The 24,017-nt window shown below is 35.3% G+C and overlaps 1 long non-coding RNA gene across 1 annotated transcript in view; it reads right to left on the bottom strand.

Moving 5' to 3' along the window:
• Window positions 1-1,691: 1,691 nt before the first annotated feature.
• LOC141373842 (uncharacterized) overlaps window positions 1,692-24,017 on the bottom strand; it is a 60,888-nt gene continuing 38,562 nt past the window's right edge. Inside the window, exon 3 of the long non-coding RNA XR_012380191.1 lies at window positions 1,692-1,767. This is a non-coding gene — a long non-coding RNA (uncharacterized lncRNA). The remainder of the gene's footprint in view (window positions 1,768-24,017) is intronic.

Here is a 24,017-nt window from a genome sequence, read left to right as displayed (position 1 = left end):
GTAAGTGATATACTCTAGTTCCCCAAGGAACTGTGGATAAAGTCACTGTCACGGTGTGGGACATAATATGCATTTACCAGTGACAAATGGGAGCCACGTCAGTAACAGATACTATGGTGAATTTATTTTAGTCAGTAAAATTGGTGGCAAAGACAGGATATTATGTAAACTGACCTCATCTAACTGATAGTACACTAAGACTGAGAAAAAAAGTTCAGATTCTTATGGAATTAACTTTACACCAGAGTAACAAAATACCAGTTTTTCAAATCCTATCATTAATGTAAAGAATGTATCAGTGGCACTGGTTATTCAAGAATCCTACATACTGCATTCTGAATTTTTCTACTCTGATTTCTTTCTCATTTTTCTGCCCTCATTTTTCCCTTCTCTTTTCTCTGGGGGCATTTCTCCTGCTCATATTTAGGATCACTACTACAGGATAAAATTAATGAGTCATCTAGGTAGACAGCAATAGCAGAAGGTGCAGAAGGGCAGATGGGCCAATTTGACAGAGGTCCAGCTCCCCAGGCACATGCTGTGCGGCCTTTCATGGGTTGATTACTTAATTTCTATGAGTCTTGATTGTGTTACACATATCCATTACTCTAAGTCTTAGCTTTCTCATATGTAAAATAGAAATAAAACAGTTGTTGAGAAACCTATCAGTTGTTGTAAAATTGAATGAATAAATGTAGAGAGCTGCTGCATGTAAAACAGTATATTCGTATAGTTACTATAATAATCGAGATTTTCTAACGGAGATAATACGCGTAAAAGGACCATAAGCCAGTTATATTATTTGACCCTCAATTATTGAGCTGACTATATGTCAGGCTCCTTTCTGGGTACTTAGGGTGCCTTATCTGTAATCCTCACAGCAACCCTGAAAAGCATCATTTCCCCATTCTGTAAGGCACTGAAACTGGTATTCAGGAAGGGATGTGCTCAAAGTCACACACGTGGAAAGTGACAAAGCCAGACATTGGCCCCAGGCCAACTCTGCCTAATTCCAAACCCTGTACCCATTCCATCATCCACAAAGACAGTGAAGAGGTGACCAGGGTGAGGGCCCTGCCAGAGCAGTGCGGACTCTACCATCCTGTGCCCAAGGCACATTGAGGGAATGTGTTTAAGCTCAGGGTTCTCATCCATAAAACTATACTAGCTGATCTTTAGGAACCCAGGAAAAGTAATTTCCCAAAAGAAGTGAAGATTCTGGGATCTGTATGTTTTTTAAAGCATGGTTTGTTTTTGCAAAGTCAGCTACCTAATTAAATCTTTTGCTGTTCTCAGATTATTCTCAAGCAAGTACTGACGTCAACACAGAGAAGGAATGTCCTTAGGTCTACAGAGGCAAGAGAAAGCTGTCTAGAATACATAAATTCTGTGTTTGCTCTTTCATTTTGCTCACTATCTGCCTTAAATCTTCACCCAAAAGAGTGAAATTACATGCTGCAACAAAGAGTGCAATATATTTGCAGGTACTTATATTATCTATTTCAGGTATTTTTTAAGAATAGTAACTATTTTGAATAATAAGGAATTATTTTCAAGTTATAATTTGCTCATTTCTATATTAAATGTGGATAAATACACTGGATTTAACTCTTAATTCCTGCCCAAAGAACATGAGTGTCCTCTGGGTTTTAAGGAAATGAAAAAAATAATTATGTTTCTTACCTCCTTAATTATTCTGTATATCTCGGCTTGGAGTCAATATATCTGGATAACATCAAGCCTCTTTCAGCCAATCTTAGCCTATACCTATTAAACAGAAAAGTTGTCTTATATTACCTAAATGCCATATTACAAAATTCTTGCCATTTTTTATTAATGCAAAGCCACTTATTAGATTTTATGAAGAAACAGGGATAAATTCATTAAAACTCCAGCCTTCAGATATTCTTAAAAAGAGATCAATACTACTTTTGGAAATGAAATATTATATTCAGAATTGAGGATGGCTAAGGAGACTCTAGCACAGATTATTTTTATGAGTATTTTTAATATGTAAAATTAAAATGGGAGGTGAGAAGTTTTAATTCTTTTTGATTAAAAATGAAAAATGAATACAAATTAAACTCTAAATAAATAAATCAATATAATTCTCTGATCCCTGCTGCATCTTCATAATTTATAAAATTTCTGCCGATTTTGTGATATAGTTGTAATTTCATAAGAACTCTCACATTAACTAAATTAGTATACTGCATTTGAAGTAACACATGAGATTCTGTACAATAAAACATTATATTGATTGACTGTGATACTTACCAGGGCTTAACACTTATTTAGCACTTTACATCCTCAAAGCACTTTACAAACATTAACTAATTAATCATCATGTCACTGTGATGTCAGGAAGGTGGTAGAATTCCCATTTCTGAGATGAAGGAATTAAATAAAGTGGCTTATGGCAATGAAAGACTTTAAAAAGTCTAAATATCAATACCTCAGTAAAGTTTCAACTAAATTACTAGAGCAGTGAATTGACTATGTGCATATGATCTGAAGAAAGCTATGAAAGTTAATCTCTTATTACAATCCGAGCCACTTTTCAGCTATGGTGCTTAGAAGAATAGACAGCCATTGCCCACAATCTAGATTTCCTTACTAACGTTTACCATTCCCAAAGAGCTGTTATGTAATTAATTCTGCCTAGTATTTTACAATTTAAAAATATATCTTTTCATAATTAAAAACTCCCTGTGAACTAACAAGAAAATGTTCAGGATTTCCAATTTCTCATCATTAATCATGTTTGAGAAAAAAAACATCAACTACCAGAAATGTTTTCCTTTTAACAACTTAAAAACAACAATATTAACTAAGAAGTTTAGGTAATTCCCAAGTCAGAATGATTATTTTTTAAAGTACTGATTTTCAAAAATACTATCTTGAAGAATGTTATGCAGAAATGTCACTATTTAAATTTTAAGATGTTTATTTGTCACATGATACAGTACTACTGATCCTACTTACATTAAAATCCATGCTATGCAGACTCTAAAAGTATACAAATGTTTGGTTGAAGTGTACCACAGGTACAGAAAGCAATACAAATCACACAGTCCAACAAATTTTTATAAAGTAAGCACAACTGGGTAACCACCATAACTATCAAAGAACAAAACTTCAGACGTCCCCCCAAGCCCCCTAACCTATTCACTGCCTTCCAAAAGTAATCTCTACAATGACTCCTACCACCATCAATACTTTGAGTGCTTTTGAACTTTACATGAATGTAATTATGCAGTATGTATTATTTCTTACTATTTTATAACTGTTTTTTTCCAATATTTTTTGCAAGAATCATCCATGTTATTACAGGAGGCAGTATTTATTCATTTTCATTGCCTTGTAGTATTACATGACAGTGTATACACGTGTGCCTGTATGTCTATAACATACCACAATTGATTGATTGATGATTCCACTGTTGAATTTTGTTCCAGTTCAGAACTATTACATAGTGTTACTCTGAACATTTTTATATGTGTGTTTTGGTGCATGTGTTTATAAATTTCTATTTAAATCTAGGAGCAGAATTTCTGGATTATGGAAAATGCCAAACAATCTTTCAAAATTCTCATTCCATTTCATATTCCCACCAGTAGTATATGAGAATTCCCTGCTTCACAGTCTCTCCAAACTTTTGGAAATAAAACTTTATTAGAACACAGGCATACACATTACTTTACTATTGCCTACGGCTGATTATATGCTACAAATACAGTGTTAAATAGTTATGACAGAGATCATATGGCCCATTTCGTGGCTGCCACGACAAACTACCACAAACTGAATCACTTAAAACAGCATAAATTTATTCTGTCATAGTTCCGGAAGCCAAAAGTCTGAAATCAAAATGTTGACAGAGCTGTACTCCCTCTGGAGGTTCTAGGGGAGAATTTTTGGCATTCCTTAGCTTCCTTGGTTTGTGGCCACATTTCAATCTCTGTGTCCTTCTCCTCTAGTATGTCTGTTCTCTTCTATGTGTCTTTTAAAATAGTTATTGTATTTAGATTCACCTGGATAATCCAGAGTGGTCTCATTTTAAGATCTTTAATTATACCTGAAAAACACCCTTTTCCATGTCAGGTAGTATTCACAAGTTTCACAAATTTGATATGGATATCTTTTGAGGGGGTATTTTTCAGTTACCACAGCCCATAATATTTACTATCTGGCCCTTTATAGCAGAAATTTATGTATCCCTGTATTAATGCATCTTTTTTATGTTTATTGGCCACTTGGATGGTTTCTTTTACAAAGGTCCTGTTCAAGTCTTCACACATTTTTCTACACACACACACAAATACAGCAAAATTTTCTCTCATTTTGTGGCCCAAGGCTTGCCTTTTTAACCTCTAATGTGTGTATTTTGATAAACAGAAGTTCTTTATTTTAATGTCCAATTTACTGTCATTTATTTTATGGTTAGTATTTTTTATGTCTTAAGAAATATTTGCCTACCTGAGGTCAAGAAAGTGTTATTTTTTCTTGAAAATATATTGCCTTACCTTTTATATTTAATTTTATTTTTTTATATTTAATTTTAAAGTCAAAAATTATTTTTGTGTGACATGATTTAAAAATCATGATCAATTTTTCATATAGATATTCAATTAACCTAGCACCATTTATTTAATAGAACATCCTTTTCTCGTATCACTGAAATTAACTTCGTCAAAATCAAGTGACCATGTGGTAAATGTTTATTATGGACTCTATTTTCTGCATCATTCGTCTGTTTCTTTTTTTTTTAAGATTTATTTATTTACTTTAGGGAGAGAAAGAGCAGAGGCGGGTAGCACAGAGGGTGAGGGGGAGAGAAAATCTCAAGGAATCTCAAGCAGACTCCCCATTGAGCATGGAGCCCTATACAAGAGGCTCAATCTCATGACCCTAAGAACATGACCTGTGCTAAAATCAAGAGTCAGATGCTTAACCGACTGAGCCACCCAGGCACCTCTGTCTGTTTGTCTTTGGGCAATATCAGACTTTTTAAATTACTGTAGCTCTATAATATATAACATATAATATAAAATATATAATATAATCCTGGCAGTGCGAATCTCCCAGCTTTATTTTTATAATTCAAGATTTCTTTGGTAATTCTTGGCCCTTTGAACTTTCCATGCAGCTTTTAGAATTAGTATGTCTATTTACACACACACACAAACTTCTAGTTATTTTTTTAATTAAAATTGTTTTGAATGTATAGGTCAGTTTTTATCATATAGAGTCTTTCAATTCATGAACATGATGTGTTCATTTTATGTTTATTTAAGTATTCTTTAATTTCTCTCAATATTTGTAGTTTTCTGTATAAAGGTCTTGCACACTTCTTGTTAGATTTATTCCTAGGAATTTTGTTGATGCTTTGAAAATAGTATATTTATATTTCATTTTCTAATTGTTGCCAGTATATAAAAATAAAATTTACTAAAATTTACAAAACACATTTGTATATTGACCTTGAAATCTGTCAACTTGCTAAAACAGATGCTCTCCTGAAATCAGCACACATTTTGGGAAAAAAAATCTATATATAAATATACAGATATATACATACATCAATACACACAACACACACGCATATATACTGGTCCTTATCTAGACAACTGCAATCCAAATCATAACATTTCCAAAGGTAAATTAAGATTTCAGTGACTGCTTTCTTGGGCAACCATTAAGTAGTCTTAGTTTCTGGGCTTTGAATGGACTGCTAACTCAGGGTATCAGCCGGATGAGCTCTAAGAGAGGTATTTAACCACCAGTACCACTGCAAAATGTATGCTGTCATCAACTCAGATGCAAGGTTTTTTTCAAATATCCTCTTTTGTAGGTTCATACTACTGGTCAGTTGGTTCCATATCCTAGCCAAATGCAGAACAAGAAGACAAAAGCAGTATTAACAGAATTTGGTTATTGTATTATACAACTAGAGAAGCCATCTAGATTCAAACTTTATTCTAAATTTTGGGGGCTTCATAATTGATTGTTTTTTCAGTCTTGTATATGTTTGACACCTTGAGAAATAGGGAATTCAAGGAAGAGGAAATGCAGAATGGAGTATATGCAAACTTTTGAAAGGTGTTCTGGCTCATTAGTATTTAAAGAAATAAAAAATCACATTATCATAAGATTGACAGAAATTAAGAATGATAATCAGGGATGATGAAGGTATAAGGAAATGGCCCTTCTCACAAACTCTTTATGGAACTGAAAGCAGTTCAACATTTTTGGAAGTGACACAAACAAATAAGCACACAAAAACAAAAAAAATAAACACACTAGCACAGAAGCATCTGTCCCCCAGGATTCCCACTGAAGCACGGTAACGGGAAAAACAAAAAACAAACAAAAGCCTCTGATTATATATCAATAAGGAAATAGTTGAATAAATTACGGTACCTTACTTTTTTACATGACTCCATTTTTGAAGTGTGTGAATACTTGTATATATGTATGTGTGGGTACTTTTTAATAAAATGAAGAAAAAATTTAAAACAGGTACTAAAATTTTAACTGTAGTTACCTCTAGGGATTGGGATTTTAAGAACAGTGGGCAGAAGAGGCTATTCTCTTATTACTTTATTTAGTTTTGTCTTAGGATTATGGGTAATTTTTATTTGTTTTTTATTAAATAATATTTTTTTAATTTTAGGATAATTGGATATTCCTCTAGTCTACGCCATTATCTTTATAAGTTTGTTATCTGAGGGGTGCCTGGGTGGCTCAGTTGGTTAAACTTCTGCCTTTGGCTCAGGTCATGATTCCAGGTTCCTGGGATCAAGTTCCGTGTAGAACTCCCTGCTCAGCAGGGAGTCTGCTTCTCCCTCTGCCTGTCACTCCCCCTACATTGTGCTTTGTCTCCCTCTCTCTCTGACAAATAAAATCTTAAAATTTATATATATATAAACATATATATATATATATTTGTAATTTGGTCAAAAATTTCTAAATAATCACACTGATTAATATTGCCTTTTATAAATGATAGAGGAAAAACAATCTGATGGTTAATCAAGAAAGTATAATTTGGGAATCTAGAAGCTAGCTGATACTTAGAAGCTCCTCAAACTAAAATTTGTAGTAGGATGGGAAAACAGACCACTACTCTATTCATCTCACTAGAGTATTTCCCACATAAACCACATTTCAAAGACCATCTTGGTTTTATTATAATTTCTCACTTCCCACAGTAATAATTTTTTAATTGCATTTTAGGCATATATCAATATGATGATAAAGAGTCAGGTCATCATGGAGCAAATATACCCCAGAGGACTAACTCTGAAAGGCAGAGAATGTTGACATAGCCTTATTTCTGTGAATATCATGTCTATGTCAGTCCTGAATTTTGCAAAATTGAGCTCTAAAAGTCCTGTAAAAGCACTTGTTAAAAATCATTCATTTGAAATAGTTATGCTAAAATTTCTGTTCCTTTGATTTTCCAAATACCAAATAGCTTTTTCAATACCAAGGAATTTTAGTGATTTTTCAAACTATTATTTGTTTTAAATGTAAATATTTTAAACACATATACTTGGGTATATTCCATACCTGGGTCAGGCCAGGGTTGGGGAGGAAGGAGGGAAGAAGGAAGGGAGGAAAAACAGATAAATTCACTGGAGCATAGCTCACCTGAAAATTTTCAGCTTCTTACTTTGCTCTCCCACATCTTCAGATATAAAATTGAGTTCTGAGATTTGAAATTTTTTTCATAAAAAAATAACTCTATCTTTTCAAATCAGTATTATGTTTTGCATCCCTGTGTTCATTGCAGCAGTATTTACAATAGCCAAGATATGGAAACAACCCAAGTGTTCATCCATAGGGGAACGGATAAAGAAGATGTGATATATATATATATATATATATATATATATATATATATATACAGCTATATGCAATGGAATAGTACTCAGCCATAAGAAAGGAAGAAATCTTGCCATTGGCAACACTACGGATAACTAGAGGGTATTAAGCTAAGTAAAATGAGTTCGGGAAAGACGAATATCATATGATTTCACTGCTACACAGAATCTAAAATAAATAAATAAAAATGAACAAACAAAAAGCAGAAACAGATCCATAAATACAGAGAAGAAACTGACAGTTGCCAGAGGGGAGTAGGGTAGAGGAATGGGCAAAATGGGTGAAGGAAGGTGGGAGATACAGGCTGCCAGATGTGGAATGAATAAGTCATGAGGATAAAAAAAAATACAGCATAAGGAACAAAGTATTATACTAGAGTTCTATAGTGACAGACGGTGACAGACGGTAGCCACATTTGTGGTGAGCACAGCATAATGTATAGACTTGTCAAATCACTGTTATACACCTAAAACTAATGTAACATTGTGTGTCAACTCTAATTAAAATAATAACTAAGGTGTACTCTAAATTCTGCTCAATAGCTATTCTTTATTATTAGATTCTAAGAGAAATTCTGAAAAAAATTCTTACAAATGTGTTGGGATGAACAGATTCCATAACTTAAGAAAATCACTAGATATTTTGAAGAAGGAAAACGGAGTTTTTTGTTTTTGTTTTTGTTTTTTATGAAATGTCAGGAGGTTGTGTTTGTGTTAATGAGAAACATTATCTTACCAAAGAACCCTGGTATCCTCATTTCCATTTATATAGGAAATTGATTAATACTTAACTAATTGGCACATGCAAATGGGGATTAACTGAATTTACTTTTCTACACAACTCAACGACTGTAATTTAGATTAGATTTAAATCTTTTATTATTTTTGAAGGTAATCATCTTCCTGTTGTTAAGAAATAAAATATCAAAAGCACCATACTAATTATAGCTTATTTGTGTCTCACAAATTAGCTGATTAACATTACTGAAAAGTAAATGTACAGTGAGCAAAGTTTAAACTCCTGAATTGGAGTCAAGCCTTTTATACAATGCAGTGATGAGATATATGCTGTTGAATGCCATTGGGTCAGATATACTTTGGAACTAATAACTATAGTTATTCCGTTTTACTTCAAAAGAATAGCTTATTCTGACGTTTCAATGCAATTACATTTGTGAACTTTTTGCAATTAGCTCTCCTAGATAGATAAGAGACATGAGGTGGTGGGAAAACAGAAAGATGTGCATGGCTAGGAAACCAATTTTTTAAGTAAAATCTCCAAAACGTTTACAGTATGCATGATTTGCTTGGGGGAAACGCTATAAAATTTGTATTCATAGCTTTGGGTTAGCTGACTAGTATATTTTGAAACCTAAGTTTCTGACAATAATAATTCCTTAGGTTCGGGGCAAGAATTTTGTTTAGCAGTTTATTTGGAGAGAAATGGCTAAAAACCTATAATTTCTGAGAGGTCTAACTCCAATTCATTCAGATGCAAATTTAATATAAGGTAGGATTATCCTATAAAACCAGAGACATGTTTTGAGGAACAACCCTTAGTCAACAGTAATATAGTCTTTATCGGAAGTATTGGGAACAGGACTTGCCCTTGGCTGTTTGCATATCAAATATTTATTGAGTAGCTACTATGTGTCAGGGACTATACTACAATCTCAATACAGAAGAGTAAAAAAGAATGGCAAGACTATCATCTCAAAAAGAACATATGGGTACAGGAGACAGAACAAATATATGAACAGAAAAATAAAGTTAATTGCATGCCATGACAAGTACCATAAACAAACAACAACAACAACAACAACAACAAATTGAGAGCTGGGATAGCACTAAAGTCAAAAGCTTGATAAACAGAAAGATCTGGTCATGGAAGAAATATAAAAAAGGTCATTTCAGGCAGATGTTCCAAGATGCAGAAGAGCCTCATGTGACCAAGGAGCTGAAAGAAGATCATTATGCTTGGAGATAGTGAATAGTGAGTATGAGAGAATGTTAAAATGAAACTCTAAAAAAGGAGGCTGGGCCAGGTCACACCAGGCCTTGCCGAGCTTGGTGAGAAGTTGATTTTATTTTAAATTCAACAGGAAGATACTGAAAATTTTTAATCTAAGGAATGATATAAATCCCATTCACATCTATCCTTTACTAGACTGTGGAAAAACAAGAGTGGAAGTTGGCAGACATATAAAGAGAGAATTCTATAATGTAATGTAGGTAAAATATGTCAATATTCTTGTCTTGTGGCAGTTGTGAAGACAAAGAATGGATTCAAGAGGTAGAGCCAGCAGAAATCCCCAATGGATTAGAAATAGGGGTGACCTATAAGAAGTATCATACATAAGTAGCATAAACAGCTGGGTAAATCATGGTGTTACCTGATAAAAAAGGAAACTCTGAGTCCTAATCAGGGACACCAAAAAGCCTTCAGAGTGGGAAATCAAGCAGTCTTGGCCAATCCATGAATATTACCTAATCCTAATTCCCACAGGCAGGAAGCTGAAGCTAATGTGGGGTACCAAAATGTACCACACTATAATATGTCTCTTTGGCATAAGGATTATTTTGAGCTAAAGGCCACTGAGAACCATCAGAGGCTGGAAAATCTCTAAAAATAGGGCATAAGTGCTACCTTGGTAAAGGAAATTTGTTTGTAAAGGCATCTCTCTCTCCAGCACAAGAAAAGAGGTAGGACTTCTAACAACTCTGATCAATGAAGAAGGCACTGACTTAAATCTACACAGCAAACCTTATTAAAAAATCCTTGTTTGCCATACTTTTCCTGGACACGTTCTCAAAACTTGCCTTCCTATCCCAGAAGCCCCATGCCCCTTTTATTTTAGCTTAAAATGGCATATAAACCTAAATCTAATCATCCCTCTGAGTTACTCATCTCTAGGTACTCCCAAGTGCATGCACATGTTAACAAATTTGTATTTGTTTTTCTCTTGTTATCTATCTTTGGCCCATCTAATTTATACGGCCTCAGCTGGAGAACCTAAGATAGGTAGGGAAAGAGATTTTTTTTTTTCCCTCCACTTACACTACTGTTACTCTGTTTGCTCAGAAATAGAATGAGTGGAGCAAGAAATGAGGGCGGGGAAAGGAGAGATGGGGGACCTTGGTGGAGGCACATATGGGAAGTGCTTGGAAAGGGGAAAAGCTGGGCATACAAGGCAAAGGGCATATGAAACCAGAAGTTCAAGACTATGGCCCGGCTCTAGCATACTCCATCAGGAAGACAATGTGACAAAAGTCTGATATTTACCTTAGTGTACCATAGGCCAGGCGGTATCTAAAGAATACATGCTTCAAAGATCCAGTCCTACTGAAATTCTAAACGACGCTCCAGATTTTCTTTTGGGGGAATACAAAGGCCTTGAAATATTTAGATTACTCCAACTTTGCATGATGTAGCCCTGTGCCACATCTGAACTCTCGGAATCCCGGAAGTAGCTCTCTCACAAGCCAAATGTCTTGGCGCGTCAGACACGGCTCACTCTAGGCAACCCCAGACAGGGTATTCTAATCAGAGAACAACACAAAGTTGTCATGTAGACAGTTTGTTGTGGGAGACCTCATCTTTCACATCTGTCTTTTCTCACTTTCAGTCTTCTCCCCCTTCACAAGGCATCCATTTGGCTGCCTCCAGTAAAGATCATCTCCCTATTTTCCATCATCCAACTGGATAGTGCATGAAACTCCTCATTTACCCTTTCTCTCTCCCCTATAAAAATGTATGCATCCACTGTCCATCCCCTCATAGCTTTTCTAGATAATCAAATAAACTAATCTGTGTTCAAGCTCACAATAGCTTAAATCAGAGAAAGCATTAGTAGCAGCATTCTAGAGAAGTCTGGTTTAACCAAAATGTTCAGGGCTAATGCTGGGAACAACGGCCCCTTGTAGTGGAAAACAAGCCCTCTACAGCCTTAAAATTAGACCAAATAAAGGACTGCCTCAGCCTGATTTACAATGAGCTTCAGGTCTTGGAAGTTGGCTTGCCAAATTATGAAATGCTTGTTCTAAGAAAGAAGATTTGCCTCAAATAAAAGAAAAGGGCTTTAAAATCATCATGTGGATATGGAGGGGGAGAAAATTGTTACTGGAAAGGGAACAAAACCTTTCGTCTTTGACCCAGTGTCCCACCGAGTGGAAAACATTTACTTTGAGATTCCACACACAGGTCAACGTACCACAGAAGCCAAGAGTGGTTTTTAAAAACAGTAACACTAACCATAAGCCACCCAAGAATCAGAGACACTTTTATATAGACCAGTTTCTTCCTTTACATACTCATTTTCAAGGCCACATGTGTTGAGGAAAAATTGTGCATCCTGCTTAAGTGGTTTTCAGTGTGTATGTGAATGTGTTTTAGTCCTGACATATTTTCCTATCAGTAAGGGTAAAAAAAAAAAAAATGTTAAGGAAAAGAAAAGTTTTGCTGCAATTTAAATGTATAATGGAAATTTTCCACCACCTTCAAGCCTTTGGATAGAATGCTTATGGAGCAAGTTTCATTTTGACATTTGCATTTTAAATCCTATTGCCTAACTGAACAGTATATAAAACATCCCAATATAAAAGATTAATTATGTACCTTATCTTTAATACTTGACTGCTTCTTAGCCAATGCATGGCACTCATTTTTTTCCAATCCTTGACTCCAAGAAGACTTCCCTGACCACCATAAGTCATCTGTTTTTGTTGCATTGCATCAATATGTAGCCTTATTTTCCAGTTGTTTGGTTCTTTACATGCCCCAAGTCAACTTCTCATTCAATGTTTTACCTCTTTTATAGATTTTAATATAGTAACATGAAAAAATCTAATGAATGAACAAGCACGTGTATGAAAAAAATGAACGAATAAATAAATGAACTAAATCCACTTAGTTCCATAAATTCAGAGTTTTTTAGATGAATGTCAACCTTTGATTTAAGAACCACGTCATATGAAGGTAGAAATAAAATATAAGAAGAGTAAGTGACAGAATCAGTTTTTGCTGGGATCATTAGTTAATAAGTCCTCTAGGTACATATTAAGTCATTTGAAAAGTTTTTTGAGACTAGTAAGATACCTTTTGGTACAATGACCTATTCATTTACTAAATAATACCCTGTATGTGTAAAAAATCATGTAATTTGACTCTTTCATAATTAGAAGGCAGTTAAGCCTCTGGAGAGTAAAAACTGCCTTTCAGAACTATGGTAATCAGCAAAGAACTGCTTTTCCAATTTTGTAGATTCATAAGAGCAAAAGATTATCTTTTGTAAAAATATCAATAATGCTAAATGAACTTGTGTTTTTGGTACATTCAATGAAGCCTCCTTATTCTCATTTTAATAACATGCTCCCTTTGAAGGAGATATCAATAATTCCCTAATATTTTAAGTGATGTAAGCTGCATGTAATAAATTCTAGAATATTATTGGTATTAGTCTATTCAAAAAAGCATTATCTCATTTAATTCCCACAATAAAGGCTCCCGGGTGGTGCAATCAGCTAAGCCTCGGACTCTTGATTGCAGCTCAGGTTGTGATCTCAGGGTTGTGAGATCAAGCCTTGCACTGGGCTCCGTGCTCAGCTCAGCGCAGAGTCTCCTAAAGTTTCTCTCTCCCTCTACCCCCTCAAATAAATAAATTCTTTAAAAATAAAATAAAATTTTAAAAAACTAAAAAAAATTAATTCTCACAATAAACCTAATTATAATACCTTTATAATTATCCCTAACATACCCATGGGAAGAGTGAAGCACAGGGAGGAAAATTAACCAAAGCTAAGTGAGGTTAGAGCTGAAATTTGATCCCAATTTTGTTCAACCTCTGAACTCAAGCTTTTAGTCATTATGATATGTTCCTCTTCAGCATGTATAACCAGAAAATGTAAGTTCTAGGAGGGCAAATTTACCTTTCTGTTTGGTACCCTAATATCACAAGTGTTTAGTTCAATTGCTGTCTCACATAGTGGGATAAGATGATAGATAGATAGTCACATATATATGATTAAAGGCATTTATAGTAACAGAGGTACAGAAGAGCCTTCATGGCCAGTTTGTCTATGAATGCAGGAGGTCTGTTTCAGCAGACCTTGAAGAATTTGTTAGATTTGAATGGGCAGAAAGCAGAAGAGGCTGTTTTAAACAAGAGGAAAATAATTTTAAAAGTTTCAGGAGAAGAAAACAGATAAAATTGGATAAGTATTGCTAGGAAGATAGATTACAGACAACAGGAGAAAAATAATATTAGGGTCATCAAGGGCTGTTGATGAAAGAACTCCAAGGTCAAATAGATGAGTTAGTTTTTGAGAGAAGCTTTAAGAAACATTAGGTTCTTTTTTTTTTTTTTTAGCAAGAGAGAGAGAGAAAGTGCGCCGTATGCGTGAGCAGTGGGTTGGGCAGGGAGCAAAGGGAGGGAGAGAGAGAGGATCCTAAGCAGGCTCCATGCCAGGCACTAAGCCTGATGCAGAGTTCGATTCCATGACTGAGATCATGACCTGAGCCAAAATCAAGAGTCAGACACTTAACCGACTGAGCCACCCAGGCACCCCAAGACATGTTAGGTTCTTAATCATGGGAACAGCATGATGAAAGTGGTATTTGTCAGCAGTATTCACTTCTCATCTTTCCTCTCCATCCAAATTGTACCCTTTTTTCAAGGCAAAAACAAGACTACTTAGAGGTTATTGCAAGAGTCATTTTGAACGCAAAAATTTCCAAGAAACCAACAGCCAATAAAAATCTGAATTTAATTATATGAGGAAAAATCAAAACTTGTGTAAAACAAAAATAAATGTTACAACTGGCACACAGTAATATAGAAAAACTCACTAATGAAAAAGCACATTTTTTTTCAGGCAATAAAACTTAGGCAATACTTATGTGGTGGAAAATCCCAACCTACATCCACTCTGCCAGTATTATTGGGTAGTTTTAATTATCAAGACTCCAGAGATTTCCCTCATGTAAGGAAAATATTACTTAAAGATATAGGATATCAACTTTCACCTTATATATTATAATATATAGATGTTATTTTCATGGGTTTTCACCATGGGAGAAAATCCTTTCAAACAAATTACTTTCCAGTTTAGAATATTTTTCTGTACATCGGGGGCCAACTCAATAATTCTGAATGCTTTGAGAAGTGAAGCACAGGAAATTCTTTCATCTTTGAGTTGGCATGTTTCCTCTTCTACACCATAATATTGCACTTAGTATTGGTTGGATAAGCCCAGGCTGGCTGTGCCTCTGCCCTCCACAAACCACAACCATGATCATATTTACCCTATTTGAAAGGCCAAGTTCAAGTAAAAGGTTCTCAGATCAGGGTCAAAGGCACTAGCAGGTTGGTAAGATTGATTGTGGTAAAACAGAAGTGCCCTTTGTAAAATAACAAAGAAGCAAAAAATGTCCATTTACTTCGTGTTTTGGTTTAAAAATAATTTCCTATGGTATACCAGTTCCTTATTAAATACCAATAGCAGATTGTAAGTAAATTCACCAAATCAAACATTATTTGAATCCCTTAACTGTTTTCCGTATTCTATTCCATTACCGAGTCAATAACCATTGCCTTATTGCATAGTCTTGGAATTTGAAAATCATATATCCTAAAAGTCTTTTGGACCTGAAGATGATTTTTGTCATAACTAATATATAGATGGAATTATCCCTAGATGGAATATATTTGTTCTACTGATTAGTAAAATATTAAAATCCATATAGGGTTGCCTAAGAGTACACACTAGCTTGTACAAATAGTAAACTTAGTAATTAAAGTACCAGAATGACACCATTAAAAAAAAAACAGTTTTATATTACATCATAAGGAGCTACACCTTACCTCATAGGATATAATTACTTATACATTTTTTATATATTATTTATTTTCAAAAATACGTATATTTATTTCAGAAACATGAATAAAAATAGAAATTCCATTGCCCATGTTAAATGGATCAGTTATAAGTTCAGGATATATTAGAAATAAAGACATTGTAGGGACACCTGGGTGGTTCAGGTGGTTGAGCATCTGACTCTTGGTTTTGGCCCAGGTCATGATCTCATGATCTCATGAGGTGTGAAATCGAGCCCCACATGGGGCTCTGTGCTCAGTAGGGAGTCTTCTTGAAGATTCTCTCCCTCTGCCTCTCCCCAAACTCACACACGTGTGAGCTCTCTCTCTCTCTCTAAAATAAGTAAATCTTTAAAAAATATTTAAAAATTTAAAAAAATAAAAACATTATAGATAAAGAATTTTGGCCTATAATCACTTGAACATTTTGGTTTTTTTCTTATTCTAATGGAAATTTATGCTTAACAATCAAAGATTATTGTAGAATGTATTCTAAAAATAGGCTTCCCAACTCAAAAATAATAATTCAGAAACAGAAGTCCTCCTCACTTTGACAAAAGTGATCACACACATACCCTGTTTCACTTTCAAGTTAGCTACATATTTTATTTAAAGATTAACAAGTCTCACTAGTATTCCTTGGGAGAATCATTAAATAAATGAGGTACAGTTGCTAAATCACCTTGGCTATATTGGAGTTGCCCATTAGAAAAACAGTACATTTGCAAATCGTTTGTTATCTGCAAATCAGGGCATCTGTCCTTGACATTTCCATAAAAGGCTCTGTTTGCTTTTTGTGCCCACCATATTTCAACATAGGCTTCTGCTATGGCCAGTCCCTTAAGATTTTTGTGGTACTTCAGCTTTAGCTGCCCTTATAGATTATAAGTACCATACAAACTTCATAGAAATATGCACCTGAATCTTCTATTACATGCCCTTGAAGAAATCCTGGGATAATTCTAGCGAAAACCACTGCTTTAGCATCCTCAATAAAAACCATTTGAACTAACAGTATGTTGAAAGCTATGAAAGAATATTATTTTTACAAAAAGACTTCTAAACAGAGTAATACTAGCAAAGAAAATAGAAACAATCTGTAATTACTAAGAACTATCTAATATATTTAAAAATAAATAAGACAAGGTTTTCTAGAGGATGGTGTTTATAAAATTTTTAAACTGACAGAAATGGTTGAGTGGATAAAGAGAGTGGGGGAAAAACAAGTTAAATTTGCCCATGAGGACAGCATTAACAACTTGAAAGAGAAACATTAATAAGGATTTTTAAAAGATAAAAATCATGGGGCACCTGGGTGACTCAGTGGGTTAAGCATCCAACTCTTGATTTAGGCTCCAGTCATGATCTCAGGGTTGAGGGATCAAGCCTCACATGGGGCTTCTCATTCAGCAGTCTGCAAGAGATTCTTTTCTCTCCCTCTCCCTCTGCCCCTCCCCCTGCTCACACACTGTAAATAAATAAATATATATATATATATTTTTTTTTAAAGAAAGACAAAAATCATCAGATCTTTCTTCCTATATATAACAGGTACCTGTGAATTTATCTACTTAAAGAACCATTATAACTTTGCAAGACAATATAAGTAAAAACTGTTTGGTGATAGAATCAACAGATCTTCCCTTACATTCCTCCTGGAACCATGAGATACCCAGGTACTGAAGCCAGATCCCCAGAATTCATCCTAGAATCTTTCCCTCTCTCATCCCTGACATTTAATAAATTATCATTTTTTTCTAAATCTCTTGAATCTCTCATACCCCACACCTCAAAGAATTCCACCAACAACCTATGTCAGTAGTATTTCTCACTGCCCCACCTCCTTTTTCTCAATGCACCTCCTTCTTTCTATAGAGTTTAATATTTTTTAAATTTCATACAAGATCCTGTATCTCATATGGAAAGAGCCTAGATGTCCATCAACAGATGAATGGATAAAGAAAATGTGGTGTATGTATAAACACACACACACACACACACACACACACACACAATGGAGTATTATGCAGCCAACAAAAAATGAAATCTTGCCATCTGCAATGATGTGGATGGAACTAGAGGGTATTATGCTAAGCGAAATAAGTCAATCAGAGAAAGACAAGTATCATATGATCTCACTGATGTGTGGGATTTGAGAAATAAGACAGAGGATCATAGGGGAAGGGAAGGAAAAATGAAACAAGACGAAACCAGAGAGGAAGACGAATCATAAGAGACTCTTAATCTCAGGAAACAAACTGAGGGTTGCTGGAGGGGAGGGGGGGTGGGAGGGATGGGGTGGCTGGGTGATGGACATTGGGGAGGGTATGTGCTATGGTGAGCACTGTGAATTGTGTAAGACTGATGAATCACAGACCTGTACCCCTGAAACAAGTAATACATTATATATTAATTTAAAAAGAAAGAAGGGAAAGAAAAAAATATGTTGTCTCTCAGAAATCCATATTCTGGGGCACCTGTCTGGCTCATTTGGAAGAGCATGTGACTCTTGATCTCAGGGTCATGAGTACAAGCCCCACTTTGGGTATAGAGATTACTTAAATGAATAGATGCAAAAACTTAAAAAAAAAAGAGAGAGATCCATATCTTATAGTATAAAGTCTAATCTCTTTGCATTGGTGCCCTACATAGTCTGCCCCTTGCCTAAATCAATCTCATCCTCCATATCCCTTCTTAACACGTTAAGCTTGCAGGGGTCTCCCAAAGACACCATGCTTTTGTGTGTTTGAAAAAAAAAAGAATTTTTTCTTTCTTTTCTGTCTAGCAAATCCCTAATGATAAACATGTAGCTCAATTGTCACCTCCTTTTTGAAGCTTCCTGACCCCGCCTCATTCCAGACTTCTTGCTCTCTCCTCTATCAAAGCCATGTATCACTCTGTAAGGACCCGTAAGGTGTTCCTCCCTCACCAGAACCTGAGTGCCTCAAAAGCAGGAATTATTTCTTATTCAATTTTGTACATGAATGCACGATGTCTGCAATCTGCAATAAGCGTTCTAGAATTGAAGGAGTGAAATCAATGCTGTCCTAGATCCAGTTGCTTCGAGGCAGAGCATGGAATTGGTTTCCATGCAAGGGACTCACTGGGGCAGTGCTCTTGGAGAAACCTGTAGGGCCTTGAAGAAACAGGTCAAGAAAGAAGCTGAGCAAAGCTATGGTTTTAGTTGAGTCCTAGCCTCAGCCTGATCCCATCAGAAGCTCGGAAGCATTAATGGCCTATCATAGTTGTGTCCCTTTAAGCCAAGGGGGCAAAACTTTGGGATTTCTGTGTTAGCAATCGGTTGCGCTCTGCAAGGGTTGAAGGCAGTGATGGTGGGAAATATAACCTCCCTCGCCATCTCCAGACAGCAACTAATGGCACCCCAGAGGGTAAAAGGAAATAACTGTGAGCCTCTAGTAGACAACACTTACTGCCTCTGAACCATGCATGCTTACACTTGGGAGGAATCTGGGTAAAACAGCACCAGCTTCTACTAGAAACATCACCACAGCTACACACATCAGCACTATCACCTTCTCAAAAAAATAGATTATCTAGAGAATTTTTTTATTTCATACCTGACTGCTCTTCTATTCTAGTGAATTCATAGCTCCACACCCTGAGGAATTGGCTTCTTAACCAGACATATCAGGGTGCCTTCTATTACCTGAAATATATGTAAAGATTAAAGGCGCAAAGCACACCAAGGACTTTAGTGAGCTACAGTGCAGTTACATAGTAGCAGTGGTGTGGTAGTTCTTCCAAAGGAAACTTTTAGCAAATTATATAGGAGAATGCTGTGTTTTGATATCTAGTGCTAACTACACATCAGTATAATTGAAAAAGACACCACGTCCCCAGGAAATACTAAGAATATTTTTTTAGAACATTTACTCTTCCCACTTACCATAGTTACTTTCTCTCTTATTGGTGGGGGGAAATCCTATGTGTTATATCTGAGATTTGCTCATTAGCTTCACCATACATTAAAATAAATAAATGGCAGGCCACAGAACATGCTAAAGACCTTATAGGGCTAAGTCTGTGTGAGGCTTCATAATGTTTCCTAGACACTGGAAACTAAATAAATGATATATCATCATATGCTGGGCATGTATCTTAGTATAGAAGCATTTTAAAGGTTTGCAGCCCATTAAAACATTATTGTGAATAGACATTTATTAATATTCATGTAACATTTATACATACCAGCCCACAAAACAAAACAAATGGAAATGATCTTTCCAACACATTTTAATATCTTTTCAGAATTAGTGTACTATAGTAAACAACTATTCCAAATATTTTCTAAAATCAATGGTCTGGGGCATCAGAGAGCACTGGAGATAAAACTGAGTCCCCAAAGAAAATTGTTCTTCTAGATTACAAATCAACAGAGGAATTAAAAAATGAGACAGGAAATTCCTGCTACTACGCATGCCCATTTTAATCACTAGCAATGAAAAGACGTGGGCATCAATAAGAAGCTGCTGACCTTTTAACTTTTGATTTTGCACATCTTTTATTTATTGTACTGGATTCTGACCACACATTCCTATTAAGATCATCATATACTGGGAATCCGACTTGCTCAAAGCAAATTTGGAGAAATGTTTGTAGAAGTACGAGGGCCTTGTGTGGCACGCAAGCGATGGGTATGAAAGGTGCGTGACAAATGTTAATGGCGCTCACGTGTAGCTGACGGCAGACAAGAGTGTATATTAATTCAGGAAGATCTGGCTCCACTCCAAGGATTTTTACAATCCCTAGACTATTTTTAAGAAATTCCCAAAATTGATTCACACATTTAAAATGGAAAAAAACAACTAACTGCATCCAATTCAGGTATGAAACTAAAGATAAGGAAATGCAGGCAACTGTTTGGCGGTGTGGTTGCAGCAGATAAAAATGGAAAATGTCCAAACCCTCTGACTGTAGAAAAGTCTCAACATTTGCATTTTGTTTCATTTTATTCTCCAGGCAGTATATTAACACACAGGGGATTCCTATTATAATTTTCTGTAACACTGAATGCTCTAGATTCCAGTTGAACACATAATATATTACTGAAACTTTGTTTCTAATTTTTAACAATTGAGAAAGCGATTATATCCTTCTCCCAAACAATTTTTAAATGATCTTCCATTAAACCAAATATACAAAAAAGTACTTTAGTAATAAGAACCAAAATCAGGCTGTTTCTACCCAGATGAAATGAGGAGGTGGGTAAATGCATCAATAAAATTAGTTGGATAATTCCAACAAATTTTGATTTATTGATATTAAGACAAATATCATAGTGGAGTGGATAGAACTTAGAAAAGGATTATTTAGGTAAATTAAGTTTCATGCAAATGAATATTTCATACTTTAAGTTCTGGAACTTTCACTTTAATCAGCTTCTGAAAACATTTCTAAAATACATTACACTATTCCTTATTATTGTATTAAAAGAAATCAAGTGTACTGATCTTTCCTAAATGGGTTACAATTATTTTACAGTTGTAAAATATTTTCATGTATTAAGGGAATCTCTAAATTTGTCTCTAGACTGATCAAATACTGCTGTAGGATTTAGAAGTGGCCAAGACACATGCTCAAAATTATTGAAGTTAAGTATGAGTTTTCTCTTTAGCTACACATCCCCGGGAGCTTGATATTTTTCTGGTCCATGTTCCTTCCTTCTTTAGACATGGGCAGCTTTTGTAGCCTTTGGTCTTTTTCACAGTGGTTATCAGGGCTTCTTATCTCAGCTGCCACTTCTCTTGTCTGTCAGTTTCTTCCCTTCTACCCACATTGTGTTCCTCCTTATTTTCCTTTGTACTTCTTAAAAGTTCTCACGTCTTCACTTTTGTCTCATAAAAACCGATTTTGAAAGCCAGCACCATATACGCGAATGCTGGTGGTTTTTCCTCCTGTAATGTTTGCATTGGTAACTTTTTTGGCAACTTTTGTTGATGTTTATGCTCAGGAGAACTATTTTCAAATTATTTCTGGGTTTTGATTAAGACAGCTGAGAATGCCAAACACCAGAGGAGCTCTGTCTACAGTGACTAATTCCTTACCTTTTATAATACTGTAAATATGTGCTTTCCTCCAAGGGCTTTAAAGTATTTCCCAACTTTTCCCCTAGATAATTAAGTTTCCTCTTGCTTTTTTTTTAATAAATATTTCCATGATACTGATGCTTCATATCAAAATATAAAAATACTTACGGAAAATTCCTTTCCCTTAATTATATTGCTCGTGTCAGGAGGCAATTATTCCTGAAAGATGTTTTGGGGGGGTTTGATGTGAATAGGTCAGAAATACCATTTAAATTAACAGGAACTTACTACACATCAGCCACATCCTCAGAACGAAACTAGATGTTGTTTAAAAGCAGGGGAGCTATGCAGGGCCATTGTTAGAGATTTTAAGAAATGCCAAAGTAAGATAATTTCCTTAGAAGCAATTTTTGCTTTAAAAAAGTTATATTCCAATGATTGATACTGGCTGATTAATTTATTGAACTTCCAAAATGCTGTCAAAGACAGTCATTTGCTGTTAAAAGAAAATACAGCACTATACTCACATTATTGAGACTAAAATAGCATTCTTATTTAGGAACTATTAAAAGATAACTTGAGGCAGTCATGATCTCAGGGTGGAAGGATGGAGCCCCCAAGTCAGGCTCAGTGCTCAGCAGGGAGTCTGCTTGGAAAGTCTCTTCCTCTCTTTTGCCCTCGGCCCCTCCCCCACTTCCGCCTGTGCTCTCACTCTCTCTCTCAAATAAATAAATCTTTAAAAAAAAAAAAGATAAACTCAGGCATATTAAAAATTTTCAGAGTTTATTTAAGCAAAAACTGATTAGATTTGGGCAGCCCCAAATCAGAAGTGGTTAGAAACACTGCCAAAAGGCTCCAGGGAAAAGACTTATACAGAGAAAAGTGTAGAAGAAAAGAAAGGAAATTATTGGATTGGCTATAGCTTAAAGCCTGGCTGGCTGTTTGTGACTGGTAGTCCTTGGTGTTTTGATTTTATAACCTTGAGGCACTTATAGGCTTAGATTTTGGTTTGCTTATTTAGGCCACCTCAGTCTATTGGCCTCCCTGTTTAATTAATTTAACAACACTTAATTATGTTGATACGTTGTTTAGCTTCAGCGGTTCAAGCCATAAAACCCAATCCTATCTGCTAATTTAAAAGGTCCTTTGAAGCTGGTTTCTCCATACCTGTCTGGGCTGACCTCTATCCCTATGCCCAGAATCACCTTCAGTTATCTCACCCTGACATACTTATTATCACTTGATTTCTCTCTACAATATTTCCCTCCCTTTGTTATCAATCTCCTACCACCTAATCTCTTAGGCTACCTTTGGCTCTTCAGGTCAAATTAGATGTTATTTCTCCAAGAAACCTTCCAGAGGCCCTCCTCCCCCCAAGTCCAGGCCAAAGTCCATAGCATAACCAGCCTTAGGACTGCATTACTATCTTGACTCTCTGTGCAGTTTCTTCATTTCATAGCCTGCACAACCAATCAAAATCGAGACCTCTCCTGAAAGGTTTACTAGCGACAATTTACTTAGGATTAGATTTGGTTTCCTTAAAGAAAAAGCCAGGCTAATATTTACATAAGTTTCTTTCTATTTTATTGTAAAAGTTAATGAAAAAAATAGAATTTTGAGCACAGGGCAGAAGCTAACATTTATCAGTGAGGATCTGGCAAGAATAGGAATCAGAAAAAAAGAGGTTAGGGACGTTAGATGGGGAGGAACAAGAGAGATACATGGGAAATACACTAATGAAGCGGCTTTTACCACATTCTGACTAAATGTAGTGGGAATACATTCCATTTTCAACTGAATCATTTATATGTTAATAAGGTATCCAGAGCAGTGATGTGGCTACCAATGAAATTAGTCACATGTTTTCTATTTAATCCAAAGACACTATGGGATATGCAAATATTCAAATGTAATATTAATTGAAGCAAAATAATATGACCTTGGAAAAGTGGTCAACCAGAAATTAATGTTTATATATTCTAAAACTCCATTATTTGGAAAGAATATAGCAATGAGGACAAAGGCAGAGACTTGATTCTACCACACGTTTGTGGATTAAAATCTGAGATTCTCTGAAGAAATACCCTGAAAAACACAATTGTGTCAAAAATAAATCAGAAAGTTGGAGCCTATAAAAAAGAAGAGTGAATATGATTTCCTACTAATGACTTATTAAATATGTAAATGAGGCTGACATGCATCATGCATGC

This window comes from Callorhinus ursinus, unplaced genomic scaffold (assembly GCF_003265705.2).
Source record: "Callorhinus ursinus isolate GAN/ISIS: 27379988/994484 unplaced genomic scaffold, GSC_fseal_2.0 scaffold1, whole genome shotgun sequence".
Lineage (NCBI taxonomy): Eukaryota > Metazoa > Chordata > Mammalia > Carnivora > Otariidae > Callorhinus > Callorhinus ursinus.
The sequence above is the reverse complement of the archived record's forward strand: the minus strand, read 5'-3'. Positions and strand labels throughout refer to the sequence as shown.